The 14,873-nt window shown below is 38.0% G+C and overlaps 1 protein-coding gene across 2 annotated transcripts in view; it reads right to left on the bottom strand.

The window, feature by feature from the left end:
- The window catches only part of TAOK3 (TAO kinase 3), a 181,816-nt gene that overhangs the window by 148,168 nt on the left and 18,775 nt on the right, over positions 1 to 14,873 (bottom strand). The gene's annotated exons all lie outside the window — the stretch shown is intronic.

Genomic DNA, 14,873 nt, shown 5'->3' with positions numbered 1-14,873 from the left:
TTCTGAGACAAGAGATGGCTCATTTCTCCTTGTTTCTTTCCCTCTAAATATAACTATACAACTTGGAAATAATTCAATAGATAACCATAAAGGACCCTGAACAGTAGAAGGAAGGCAGAAGACTGGTTGGGGACTTCAGGATTTAAAGAGCACCTTGACTGTTTCCCTGAGGTCATGTTTTCTCTCCCTTCTCTCCCAGATTGAGCATGGGAAAGGTCTGCATACTGAACCATCAACTAGCATACAAAATCAAAACCAAATCAAACAAACAAAAACCCTGTTCTCTCTGGCCAAAGGATCAGGAAAGGGGAAGCAGACCTGGGACTTAACAGGGAGATCCATATCCAGTAGCAGCAGCGAAACCAATCTGCCACATTAGTGGCAACAGCCAAACCCAAGCAGACGGATCCATTCTTGTCGCATAACAGACGGCAGCAGATGTTCACCTCCAAACAGTCTCATGACCCCAGGAGGCGTGAGGTCTCTCTGCCTCTACCCAGTGGCACAGAACCACTCAACGCTGGTGCTTCCTAGCCACCAACTAGAGGCAGAAGACAATCCAGGCCAACCAGCTCCCAGCCCTTCAGCCAACAGCACAAAGTGAACCAGGCCTGGAATCTCCTGCCCTCAACCAAAGAGGCAGAGAGATACCTAAACCCCTTGGCTCCTGGCCCTCCATCAGCAGCAGAATGTGGCCGAGGGTAGGCATTTCCCTCTCCCAGAAGCACCATGGGAGATAGAGTGGAAACAGGAGGAGAATTGTTCTTCATCCTGGGAATTTGGGGTCTCATACCCCTTACCTAATGACAATATAAAGCCCACGGAGAACCGGGGACGTGTCATCTATCCCCATTGGTGGTACCAGCAGAGATCCAGTGGGGAGCTCAAGTGGAGTCAGAAGAATGAAGTAGACCAAGATAACACTGAAAGGACAACAAGTAAATTATCATTGGAACTACCACCCACAGGGTGGGGGGAATGGGTGAAATAGGTAAAGGGGATAAAGAGTATACTTCATCTTGATAATAATGAGTAATGTATAGAATTGTTGACTTACTATACTGTACACCTGAAACAAACATAACACTGTATGTTAACTACGCTGGAAGCAAAATTAGAAAAAGAAACTATCCCCTACACAAGTAGGACAGAACTTAAACACTGAACCTAAACAGGGCAACTGCCTGCTAAAATAGAAGATTTAAAAAGGGTCATTAGTTCCAAACACAATATCCACAATGTTCAGCATACAATAAAAATATCAGTTGTCATAACCAGAACCAGGGAAATCACAACTTGAATGGAAAAAGGCAGTCAACTGATGCTAGTACTAAGATGAATCAGAAATTGCAATTATTTGACAAAGATTTTAATATAGCCACCATCAAAGACAGATTGACAGAGTGGATAAAAATACATGACCCCAAACTATGATGATTATAAGAAACTCAATTCAAATACCCCATCATAGGTAGGATGAAAATAAAAGCATGGAAAAAGATATATCATGCTATCTTGAATCAAAAAAGGCAGAAGTAGCTATATTAATATCAGATAAAATAGACTTCAGAGAAAAGAAAATGACTAGGGACAAAGGATATTATATAGCAATATAAGGCTGATCCACAGCAATCTTAAATGTACATGCACCAGGAAGCAGCTTTAAAATATACCAAACATGGGTGCCTGGATGGTCTGTCAGTAAAGCGTCTGACTCCTGATTTTGGCTCAGGTAATAATCTTATTATTTTGGCTCAGGTCATAGTCTCATGGTCATGAGATCCAGCCCCATGTTCTGCAGGATGTGGAGCCTGCTTAAGATTCTCTCTCTTGCTCTCCCTCTGCCTCTCCCCTGCTCACACTTGCTCTCTCTCAAAAAAAATATATAATGTATACATAAATATATACAAAATGAAAACTGATAAAGCTACAAGGAGAAACAGACAAACCAACAGTTATAATTGGGGTCTTTAACACCCTACTCTCAGCAGTTGATAGAACTACTAAATAGAAAATTAGCAAAGATAGAAAAGAACTGAAGAATACCATCAAGGAATATAATCTCATTGACATTTATAGAACACTCCACCTAACAACAGCAGAATACACGTTCTTTGTAAGTGCCTGTGGAACATTCGCCATATCCTGGGACAGAAAACAAACTGCAACAAAACTAAAATAACTAAAATCATATAGAGTATATTTTCTGACCATGATGAAATCAAGCTAGAAATTAATAATAGACAACAGGGAAATCTTCAAACATTTGGAAATTAAACATCACATTTCTAAACAATGCATGGCTTTTTATTTCTCAAAGGAAATAAAAAATACATAGACCTGATTGAAAATGAAAACACAGCATATCAAAATTTGTGAGATGCAAATTAGGAGTGCTCTGAGGGAAACTTATAATACTAAATGTGTATATCAGCAGAGAGGAAAGGTCTGAAAGTAGTGATCCATGTTTCTACCTTAAAAATCTAGAAAAACAGTGGCAAAATAAACTCTAAGTTGACAGAAGGAAGGAAATAATAAAATAAGAGCAGAAATCTATGACACTGAAAATGGGAAAAGAGGGGCACTTGGGTGGCTCAGTCGGTTAAGCCTCCGACTTCGGCTCAGGTCATGATCTCATGGTTCGTGGGTTTGAGCCCCGCATCGGGCTCTGTGCTGATTGCCAGCTCAGAGCCTGGAGCCTGTTTCAGATTCTGTCTTCCTCTCTCTCTGACCCTTCCCTGCTCATACTGTCTGTCTCTCTCTCTCTCTCTCAGAAATAAATAAAACATAAAAAAAAAAAAGAAAATGGGAAAAGGAAGAAAAATCAATGAAATTTAAAGCTGATTTTTGGGGGAAAAATCAGTAAGATTGATAAATATCTAGCAAGATCAACAACGATTAAATGGAAGAAGAGATAAATCACTATTATTGGACACAAGACAGAAGATATTATAACCTATCCTGTAGTCATTGAAAGGATAATAAGGGAATATTATTAACAACTTTATGTTCACAAACTGACAACTTAGGTGAAATAGACTAACTTCTCCAAAACCACAAACCACTAAAAATTCACCAGCATTTAACTATGACTTGGATAACCATGAAAAAAATAGACTTTGTAATGTCAAGTCTCCTGAAAAAGAAATCCCCAGCCTCAGACAGCTTAATTGGAAAAATTTACCAAGTATATAAAGAAGAATTAACACCAGTTTTATATAACCTCTTCCAGAAAACAGAAGAGAATTCTTCCTAACTCATTTTTTGAGGTTATTACCACTATGACACCAAAATCACACAAAGGCAGTACAAAAAAGAAAACTACAAACCAGTATCTCTTATGAACTTAGACACAAAAATCTTCAACAAAACAGGGGTGCCTAGCCTACCCAGTCAGTAGAGCACACAACTTGGGGTTATGAGCTAGAGCCCTACACTGGGTATAGAGATTACTTTTAAAAAATGTTTAACAATATTGTAAAGTGTATTCAAAAACATTTTTTAAAAATCCTCAACAAAACATTTGCAAACTGAGTCTATCGATGTATAAAAGGAACTATGAATAAGAGGAATTTATTTAAGATATGCAAGGTTGATTCAACATTTGAATATAATCCACCTCATGAACAGGCTAAAGAAAAATCATATGATTGTACCAGTTGATGCGGAAAAATATCTGGTAAAATCCAATACTTGCTTATGACCAAACCAAACAAAACAAAACCCCAAAACCCTTAATAACCAGGAATAGAGGAGAACTACCTCAACTTAGTAAAGAGCATCTGGTGAGCTGAACCAGGTCACAGAGATATGAGTTCAGTCCATAAAACTCAATTTCTTTATATCAATACTAAACATGTGGAAACTGACATTAAAAAACAATATCGTTTATAATCACTACAAAGAAAATGAAATACTTAAGTATAAACTTGGCACAACATGTATAGAATCTGCATGCTTACAACTGCAAAAAGTAGATAAAGGAAATCAAAGATCTAAGTAAATACAGAGACATACCATGTTCATGGATCCTAAGACTCAATGTAGAAAATATGTCAATTCCTTCAAATTGATGTATACATTTAATGCAATTTCTATCAGAATCCCAGCAAAGCTTTTTATAGACATAGGCCAACTTATCCTAAAATTTACATGAAAACGCAAAAGAACTAGAATAGCTTAATAATCTTGGAAAAAGGATATCACTTTACCCAATATTAAGGCTTAGGATATGGCTATAGTAATCAAGATGATTTGGTACTGGTAGAGAGACAGGAACAGCAATTGAGCAGAACAGAAAACCTAGAAATATACACATACAAGTATGCCCACAATTTTTGATAAAGTTGTAAAAGTAATTCAGTGAGGAAGAATACTTTTCAACAAATGGTGCTGAAGCAATTGAACATCCATAGGCCAAGCCTTGTATCTTATATAAAAGTTAACTCAAAATGGATTACAGATTTAAATGTAAACATAAAACTATAAAATGTTTAGATAAAAAACATAGGTGAAAATCTTTGGGATCCAGCAATAGGCAGACTTCTTAGATTTGACACCAAAAGAATGATCTATAAATGAAAAAATTGATAAACTGTACCTAACCAGAACCTTTGTTCAATAAAATATCCCAATTAAAAGGATGAAAAGATAAGCTACAGAGTGAGAGAAAATATTTGCAAACCATGCATCCAACAAGAGCAGTATGTAGAGTTTATCAAGAACTATCAAAACTTAACAGTTAAAAAAAAAAAAAGCCAAAAATCCAATTAGAAAATGGGCAAAAGACAAATGGAAATTCCACTGGAGAGGATATACAAATGGCAAATAAGCCATGAAAAGATTCTCAACTTTACTAGCCATTAGGGAAATGCAAGTAAGACCACAATGAGGTATTAACTATTTACGAATCAGAATGGCTAAAGTAAAAAATAGTGACATAACCAAATGCTGGTGAGAATATGGAGAAACTGGATCTCTCTTACACTGCTCTCATATGTGTCTTCCAGCCCTCTGGAAAACAGTGTGGCATTTTATTATAAAACTAAACATTCAATTCACCATATAACACAGCCATTGCATTCCTGGGTGTTTAACCCAAATAAATGGGAATTTATACACAAATGTTCACAGTAGCATTATTTGTAATAGCCCCAAACTGGAAAAGAACCCTGATGTCCTTCAACAGATAAATGATAAAATAAACTGTATGTAATACATCCATACCATGGAATACTATTTAGTCATAAAAGGGAATGAACCAATGATACACACAACAACCTCAAGAATCCCTGGAGAATTCTACGGAGTGGAGAAAAGGCCAATCTACAAAGGTTACATACTACAGGATTTCTTTCGTATTTACATACTACAGGATTTCTTTCGTATAGTTTTCTTGAAATGATGCAGATGAGATCAGTGGTTGCCAGGGATTCAGGACAGGGGCTGGGGAAATGGGGATGAGAGTAGATGTGGTGATATGGCTTTGTGGTGACAGAACTGTCTATCTTGATTGTGGTGGCATATACACAAATCTACGCAAGTGAAAAATTGCACAGATCTAAATACACACACATAGACATACACACATAGACAAGGACCAGTAAGCAGGAAAATCTGGACAATATCAATATCCTGGTGTGTAACTGTATTACAGCTTGGTAAGATGCTATCTTTGAAGGAGACTAGGAAAAAGGTATGTGAAGTATCTATTATTTCTTACAACTGTGTGGCAGTCTACAAAATCTCAATGAAGTTTAACCTGATAAATCCATGTATTTCACATATACTTATATGTTTATCACTCCATTAAGGATTTACTGAACTGCTTCTATGTATGAGGTGTCAGCTTTTGTGTGGCTGAGTGGAGATGGGAAGACAAAGTGGGAAATCTACAAAGGGGTATTAAATAGAAACCCCATCTTCACTGATGTCACAACTCTAAATACACAATGTGTTAGTGATTATTCTTTTAATATATGTGTCTTCCACTAGAAATCATGACTGCTTTAACCACTCTACCTCCAGTGCCAAAACAGTGTCTGGAACATAATAACTTTTCAATTAATGTTTGAAGGAAAAAGGGGTGCTCAGGTGGCTCATTCGGTTAAGCATCTGACTGTAGCTCTGGTCATGATCTCACGGTTTGAGAGTTCGAGCCCCACATTGGTCTCTGTGCTGACAGCTCAGGGCCTGGAGCTTACCTCGGATTCTGTGTCTCCTTCTCTCTGAGCCCATCCTCTGCTTGTGCTCTGTCTCTGTCTCTCTCAAAAATAAACAAATATTTAAAAAAAAAAATACTTGAAGGGGTACCTGGGTGGCTCAGTCGGTTAAGCATCCAACTTCGGCTCAGGTCATGATCTCGCAGTTTGAGGGTTCGAGCCCCGTGTCGGGCTCTGTGTTGACAGCTCACACTGCCTGGAGACTGCTTCGGATTCTGTGCTCCCCTCTCTCTCTGCCCTTCGCTAGCTCGCACTCTGTCTCTCTCTCTCAGAAATAAATGAACATTAAAAAAATACTTGAAGGAATGATTAAACAAAAACAATCTATCAATAGAAAAGGTGATAAACACCACCAAGTGGTTAGAATATAGTACAAAAAATAGTGACATGATGAAAAGTGCTTATGAAAACAGAAGGGAATACTAAGTATTGTCTGGGGGAATTAAGGGAAGGGATCTTTCAACTGGGTCTCACAACGTGAGATGGGGGAAGGGAAAACCAAGCCAGGCAGAGGGAACAGAGCATTCAAAAGTACAATTCTATCAGAAAAGCACAGGATTCCCTGGCACCAGCAAAGACTCTGTTGTGCTTGAGCTTAGAGTTCTCTTCTGGGAAAAGTCCAAAAAAGGATGAAGCTAGAAGTGACTGTGGATGCTACATGAAGGCAGTTTGGGCTCTTGCATGAACAATGTGGGGACGCCGGAGTTTCCGAAGCCAGTGAATGATGCTCAGATATGTCTTCTAGAAAGTTAACTCGGATGGCAGTGAGGAGGACGCACAGCAGGAAGGAGACAGAGGGGCTGAGAAAACCAAGACAAGAGCTTGAAGTGAATGAAAAGTCTCAGTTATTCATAGTATTCAATTTACCAAAAACCTCCATTCCCAAGTGTGCTGAGTTTGCGGAAGCTAAGTCTTCATAATTACTGGCGTGAATGGTTTATAACATTGTTATCTTTAAATCTGTGTAACGAATCCTATCATAGGGCTGTGAAGTGGAGACATTTATTGAGAACTTTAGTTGTTCTTTTCTGCAGATTCTTCCAATACAAACATGCTACTTAGTTTATTTGAAATCCCCCTTTTACAATTTCTAAAACTTTGAAATAATAAACTATTCTTCATATTTCACAAAATCTTGCATGTTGTGGTAGATTTATTAATATTTGACCATCAACAATGATCATTTCCACACACTATCTCCACATGCTATTGAGGAATGACCCTTATTTCTCTTAAAACCCAAAGGGGCTATTTTAGCAACAAGTTAAAGCTTTGGTAACTAAAATATTGATCTTTGTAGATTATAAATCTGCATTACAGAGAATATGTACTTCACACATATTTCTGTGCATACATATATTTGTGATAAAATGTTGATACAACTGAATGGTATGTAATTATTATCTAATGATAACTTGGCTGCCTGCCTTCACCAACCCCTGCCCCCCCCAAAAAAGAAGGAGAAAAGAAACCTCTCTACCAGGTTGGAGGGAAGAAGAGCAAAGGAGTTAAACAGACTTCCTTCTGGGCACAATGAAGTGACTTTCTCCCCACTGCTCTATTTCTACCATGTGACAATTTTAACAGCTCTTTGCTAACAGCAAAGAGAGGATCAGGGAATGTGGATTATGAGAAGAGAATGGCAAGGCGTGGAATTTATTGTAGGTAATGCTTTTCTTCCATTTTATAAAAATAGGGGCGCCTGGGTGGCTCAGTCGGTTAAGCGTCCGACTTCGGCTCAGGTCATGATCTCACAGTTTGTGGGTTCGAGCCCCGCATCGGGCTCTGTGCCAACAGCTAGCTCAGAGCCTGGAACCTGTTTCAGATTATGTGTCTTCCTCTCTCTCTGACCTTCCCTTGCTCACGCTGTCTCTCGCTCTCTCTCAGAAATAAATAAAACATTAAAAAAAAATAAAGACATTTCAAATAGTTCTGTATATAAAACTTCATAGATGGGTACTAAATGTTATTTCTTGAAAGTTTTTTATTATGGAAAATGTCAAACATAAAAGTTGACAGAAGAGCTTTAATCTGTCAACTCATGGTCCAACCATTTCCTCATTCTACTCTCCATTACTTTGAAACAAAATAAATGCTGTTTCATCCATAAACATTTCAGACTGGACATCTAAAAAAACTACTTTTGAAAACATAGTAACTATGCTGTCGATATACCTAAAATTTAACAATAAAACTTTAATGTCATCAAATACAAAGTCAAAATTTCAAATTTCCCAGACTGCCAATTTCCTTTTTATTCTATTGTCCTTTATCCAAGTCCAAATCAGGCACAAATACTGTGGTTAGTTATCTGCCCGATTTTTATTTTAATAGCAATATTATGTCTAAAGTTTTAACAAATTTAAATATAAATCTAATATAAAAGGAATGAGTAACCAGACTGTCATTCTAGCAGGACAATGTTGATCTGTATTGACATGCGTGCTACAAATGTGTGGGCACATGGTCAAACTAAGCAAACTTAGGGAAAAAAGTAAGGTTGATTTCAGTTTTGTCTGTTTTCAAAACACTTCCTTCTTTGCTCACAGTTTTAACTACAAAACTGCCTATAATAATGGGTTTACTAAGATTTTTATCAAGGGAGTCCACCAAACCAATGCTAACAAAACTCTTTTGTTATCTCTCATTTGCTTGTTTTAACATTTTCACTGTCTTACTCTAGCTAAAGACTTCCTCCTTCATTTGAAATTAGCTTGAAATCACAGGATTTCAGAGTTGGGAGGGACCATGTGGCTTCCTCATCTCAGAGAGTCAGCAGCTTTGATATTACTATAATATTGGTGTTTCCAGTGAGAAGCTAGCTTGAGGAATCAATCTGCTGATAGTTACAGACAGTATTCTAACTTGTTAACAGACACTACTCTGTAAAAACGATAAGTAAAAGTTTTATTAGCATGAAATAAGTTTGAATTTTATCCTCTTAGAAAGCTTGGTAAAGTTAATATTTTCCTCAATGTGTTCAAAGACCTTTTTATACAAGTAAGAATATAAATAGCACAGAGCCTGATGCGGAGCTCGAACTCACGAATCGTGAGATCATGACCTGAGCCGAAATTGGCTGCCCAACCAATGGAGCCACCCAGGCGCCCCTCAATACATTTAATTTAAAGGACGTACTTAAAGACAGTAATTTAGAGATGGAAATTTTGGATATTTAGTGTTTTCTTTTAAACTCAGAGAGTCTTGTAAAAATTCCCTAGAACTTATTTGTTCCAAGTTCTACAACATAACAAACCCTATATATACTTACAAATTTAGAACATTGACAATGGCCTGACTTCTGATCCTATTTATTTATTTTTTCTTTTTCTTCTTCTTCTTTTAATTTTTATTTATTCTTGAGAGAGAGACAGAAAGAGGGAGGGAGAGGGAGAGAGACAGACAGACAGAGCATGAGCAGGGGAGGGGCAGGGCTAGAGAGGGACACGGAATCCAAAGATAGGCTCCAGGCTCTGAGCTGTTAGCACAGAGCCTGACGTGGGGCTCGAACCCACGAGCGGTGAGATCATGACCTGAGCTGAAGTCAGAGGCCTAACCGACTGAGCCACCCAGGCACCCCTATTTTTAATTTTTATATTGACTTTACTCATTTTCCCCCAGAGACCCTAATGTACTAACTGTCCTTTATCCTGTGTACATTCCAATTCTTTTCTTCTGAATTGACAAAATACAAAAACTCAAGCTCTTGATTCTATCAAAACAAAGTGAAATCAAGTGTCATAGTAAATATAATCCACTAGATTCAGGTAAGGCAATTATAGAGTTGATTTGTTCTGTTATTATATACAAGTGCAGGTGTAAATCTCTGTTAATATATAGAACAGACGGAACACCACATTCTAACACAACCATCCATCTTACCTGGCTCACAAGGGAGAAGCAGTGTTCACATCAACAATACCTATTCATACGCTGACAGTGATTGAACTTCCATCTAAGAAATGCGGTATCAGCACTATCACTTTACGGTATGTTCAATAATATGAAAGATATGTGGCAATTAGAACTTTTTGATCTCACAGTCCTGTGTTTTTTTCTTTTTATCACTTGCATGCATCTCACTCTCTCAATGCATATTAGAAACTAGTGGAATTCAGTTAAAAAAAGTCTTCTTAACTGCAAAAGAAATCACGCTCTGTTAATACTATTAACAGTATTACAGCCTTTTAAATGTTAACAGTAGTTTACTTCCCCATACTTAACAATACTAGATCTAGCAAGGCTATTTCTCTTTCTATCATGCTTTTTGAAAGTCTGAAGGAGTTCATAGCAGCACTCTCAACAATAGCTAAAACATGGAAAGAGCCTAAGTGTCCATCAACGGACGAATGGATCAGGAAGATGTGGTTTATCTATACCATGGAATACTACATGGCAATGAGAAACAATGAAATCTGGCCATGTGTAGCAACATGGATGGACCTTGAGGGTGTTATGCTGAGCGAAATAAGTCAGGCAGAGAAGGACAAATATCATATGTTTGCACGTATAGGAGGATTAGGAGGAACTTAACTGAGGAACAAGGGGGAGAAGAAGGGGGGAAATGGTGGGGGAAAGGGAGAGAGGCAAACCATGAGAGACTCTTGAATGCTGACAAAAACTGAGGACTGATGGATGTGGGGGGGAGGGGGGATGGGCATGGAGGAGGGCACTTGTGGGGATGAGCACTGAGTGTTATGTGGAAACTAATTTGACAATAAACTATTTGTAAAAAAAAAAAAAAAAAAAGAGAGAATAATAAAAGCTTGTATTATTTCTCTGTATCATCAAAATAATAAAAACTCAAAAATCCATAATCATAATTTCAAAGAGAATAAAAAACAAAAAAAGAAAGTCTGAAGGCCCCTGGTATAGTTCCACAGTTTTTTAGTCCTTCATCGAATCACTTGGTTAACTTCTAAGTCCTCCAGTTAACTTCTCATTAATACTCAGGCACCCCTTCGCCTTGTCAGGGACAATTACAACTTTAATTTTTTTTCTAAGATGCTAGCCAGTTAAGGATCACTTGGCACATTTTATAAGCTTAGTCTACTCAATCACCTAGCCATTACATAAAATGTTGAAAACCAAGCCTACTGAACCTCCTACAAACCTTCTACACTTGCATTCATTTTACTGTAGTGATATACATTTGAAGTAGAGTTTTTAGTATGGTGAGAATGGAAATATCTATTTTTTAGGGTCAGATCAGGATACAGTTTTTTTTAATACAGAACAGAATAAATTAAGGTGGCTGAAATATAGCCTTTATAATAATGGGAACAAAATATGCATTAATTAAATAACTGTAGTAATTGGTTACTTTGGACAAATCCAAAGTCTCTCTCCTTTTAATGATGATCCTAGCTTATGACCAAGAGGTTTGGATGCAAAAATTGAGCAAAAAAATTCCTGAATAGGCAGAAGTATATGAAAAAGGAAGGCTGCTGATAGTCTAAGTAAGGGAAGAAGAGTTGGAGAAGATGAGGGCCAAAGAAAGTCATGTGTTTAGAGAGATAAGTATACAACCTTTCAAACCCTGGTTGGTCAACAGAATCGTCAGACACGATTAGCTTGTGCTTCTAGTGGGTGGGAAAAGGGGACATATTCTTTAGCAATCGGAGCCTTTGTTGGGACATAAAGTATAATAATGCCATTCCCCTGCCCTTTTTGAAAATGAAACAAAACATGACCTTGGAAACCACATTGTGATGGTTCATCTGCTGTAGACTCTTGTGACTGGAAAGAAACCTAAAGTTGTAATGGAGATAGAATAACTGAGGAGCCATTTAGAACAATTTGTAAGAATAAAAACTAACCCCCCTATCCCCAAATCCACCCTTGAATATGCATAAAGCAATGCCAGCTTGAAAATGATGAGGAAGGCAGTACATTTAGGCACAGAAATTAGAATATTTTCTTATACATTATGACAGACTGCTCTTAAAGTTAAAAAAATGCTTATAAAACAATAATGCCATATAACCTTCCCAATCACTATTTTTATTTTTGAAATGTTTATTTATTTATTTATTTATTTTGAGAGAGAGAGAGAGAGCATGGGCTGGGGAAGGGTGGGTGGGGAGTGTGGGGGAGAGAGAGGGGGAGAGAGAGATAGAAAGAGAGAGAGAGAGAATATCCCAAGCAGGCTCTGTGCTGTCAGCATGGAGCTTGACTGTCGGAGGGGTGGGGAGGTGCTTGACCTCACAAACCATGAGATCATGACCTGAGCTGAAATCAAGAGTCGGACGCTTAACTGACGGAGTCACTCAGGCAACTCCCTAATCACTATTTAAAATTTTTTCTGTAAAAAAGTCTGGGAGGTTATATGTCAAAATATATTTGGGGATAGAAGATAACTTTTATTTTCTTCTCATTACTCATCTACATTTTCTATTTATTAAAATGAAAAGCATATGTTGCTTATATAGTTGTTAAAAATTACCGATGAGCTATCTTGGGTCAAGGGTTTCCCACCATTTTGTGTAGAATAGGAGAAAACATTAAAGGGAACAAGGGAGATATCTGCTTCCATTTCTACTCATTTACCAACAAGTGTTCTTGCTGGGAACTTCAAACTTCAGGACTCACAAGCTAGTGATTTTGTAACATTGGACAGCAAGGAATTTATAATTTCAAAGTGACATATATTCATCATTGTTACTTCTAACCAAATAAATATTGTGCAGACTACAATGTCTCTACAGTGCCTGTTACCCCATAATGGATCACTAACAATTTTCTACTCTACAGGAAATGCAATAATCATCAGTTCGGGGCATCTTTCAGGGAAAAAATATTTATATAAAAAAATTCAAACAGATTTATGAACTTTTATTTTTTAAAAAAATTTTTAATGTTTTATTATTTTTGAGAGAGAGAGAGAGACAGAGAGAGAGACAGAGAGAGAGACAGCATGATCAGGGGAGGGTCAGAGAGAGAGACAGATACAGAATCTGAAGACAGGCTCCAGGCTCTGAGCTAGCTGTCAGCACAGAGCCTGATGCGGGGCTCGAACCTATGAACCATGAGACCATAGCCTGAGCCGAAGTTGGACATTTAACCAACTGAGCCACCCAGGCGCCCCATGAACTAATTTTTAAACAAAATACTGTACTTGAGTTGTCAATATTATTATCACTCAAAGTACACACCTTGAATAATTAGCAGAAAAATGGACTCGACAAGCAAAATTGGTAGTCTATGTATTACATCACACTGCTAGGTTTTGGAGAGGAAAATGCACTTAAAAGCAATGGCAAAGATGTTTGGCACATAGCTAAAGGAATGAAGTATTTATATAGGATGGAAAGACAGAATCTCATCTTTCTGTACATGCCTGAGGTAATTCATGGTATTTTCTAATTCTAACTGTCTATAGTGCTACTAATAAGCAATAATAATAAATTCTATGTTGAGGCCATTCCATGTAAGCTTCCTCCATTTTTCTCCATTCCATCTTAATACTCAATCAACTTCATCCTTTAGACTTCCTTTTACAGATTAACCCCTCACCCTCAATAACACCAAAAAAAAAAAAAAAAAAGGCCTTTTAATTCTGTATCCTACTACCTTCTCATTTCATTAATCCACTCCTCTTACTTTCTTAAATCTTCCGCTGCTCCCCACTGACTCCTTCTGGCCTACAATAGGCCCAAGGTATCATTTACTGAGAGGAGAGGAAATTTTCCTTAGGATCCACTAGTTCTAAACTCCTAATCTCCAAATCCAATAGGATCCTTCTCAGGTCATGTCCTTCCACAGCCTTTACGGGGCATCTTGTTTCTTGGCTTGTGTGGCACCTTCTTCCAGAAGTTCCTTTCCAACTCACCTCTCCCGGCTTGCCTTCTTTCGCTCACCTCTTAACACAAGGGTCTGTAGTGGACCCTTTCTCTTCTCTCTGCACTTTCTCTTGTTGATCTGATTTACTCTGATGCTTTCAGCTATCTCTCCCAAGCTGCCAGTGTCCTCAGTAAATCTCTCACAAGCTGCTTTTCTTCTTTGCATTGGGGCTGTCCTACTTCCAGAACCTCATTGCCAGTCCAGGTTCTCGTCCCTGATCTCTTTCTTTAAGTTACTTTACCAACTTCAGATGGAGTCATCTTTCAGAGGCTCTGATTGCATCAGTCTCTTCTATTCAAGGACCTTAAATGGCTCCCCACTATCTACTATTCAAAGTTCAAACCTCTTTGTACATGATTCAAGGGCCTTTGATTTGCCACTGTCCCTAGATATCCTATATTTATTCACAATGCAGGCAAAAATAATACACTGTATCTCACCAAATCCGCTGAAAAGCTACCCACTGTTCAAGACTCAGCTCAAATTCTGTCTCCAAGTTACCCATCTCCCTAGTGCAGAAGTGATCTCTTCTTTCCACACATATAGAAGGTAATTAACTTCCTGTAGCATTGATGCCATTTTGCCTTAAAAAAAGTTTTTTTTGTTTATTTTTGAGACAGAGAGAGACCAGAGCATGATCAGGGGAGGGGCAGAGAGAGAGGGAGACACAGAATCTGAAGCAGGCTCCAAGCTCTGCGCTGTCAGCACAAAGCCTGACGCAGAGCTCGAACTCACGAACCGCGAGATCATAACCTGAGCAGAAGTCGGACACTTAACCAACTGAGCCACCCAGGAGCCCCATTTTGCCTT

This window comes from Crocuta crocuta, unplaced genomic scaffold (genome assembly GCF_008692635.1).
Source record: "Crocuta crocuta isolate KB4526 unplaced genomic scaffold, BGI_CrCroc_1.0 scaffold339, whole genome shotgun sequence".
NCBI lineage: Eukaryota > Metazoa > Chordata > Mammalia > Carnivora > Hyaenidae > Crocuta > Crocuta crocuta.
This window is presented reverse-complemented; position numbering and strand designations above follow the sequence as displayed.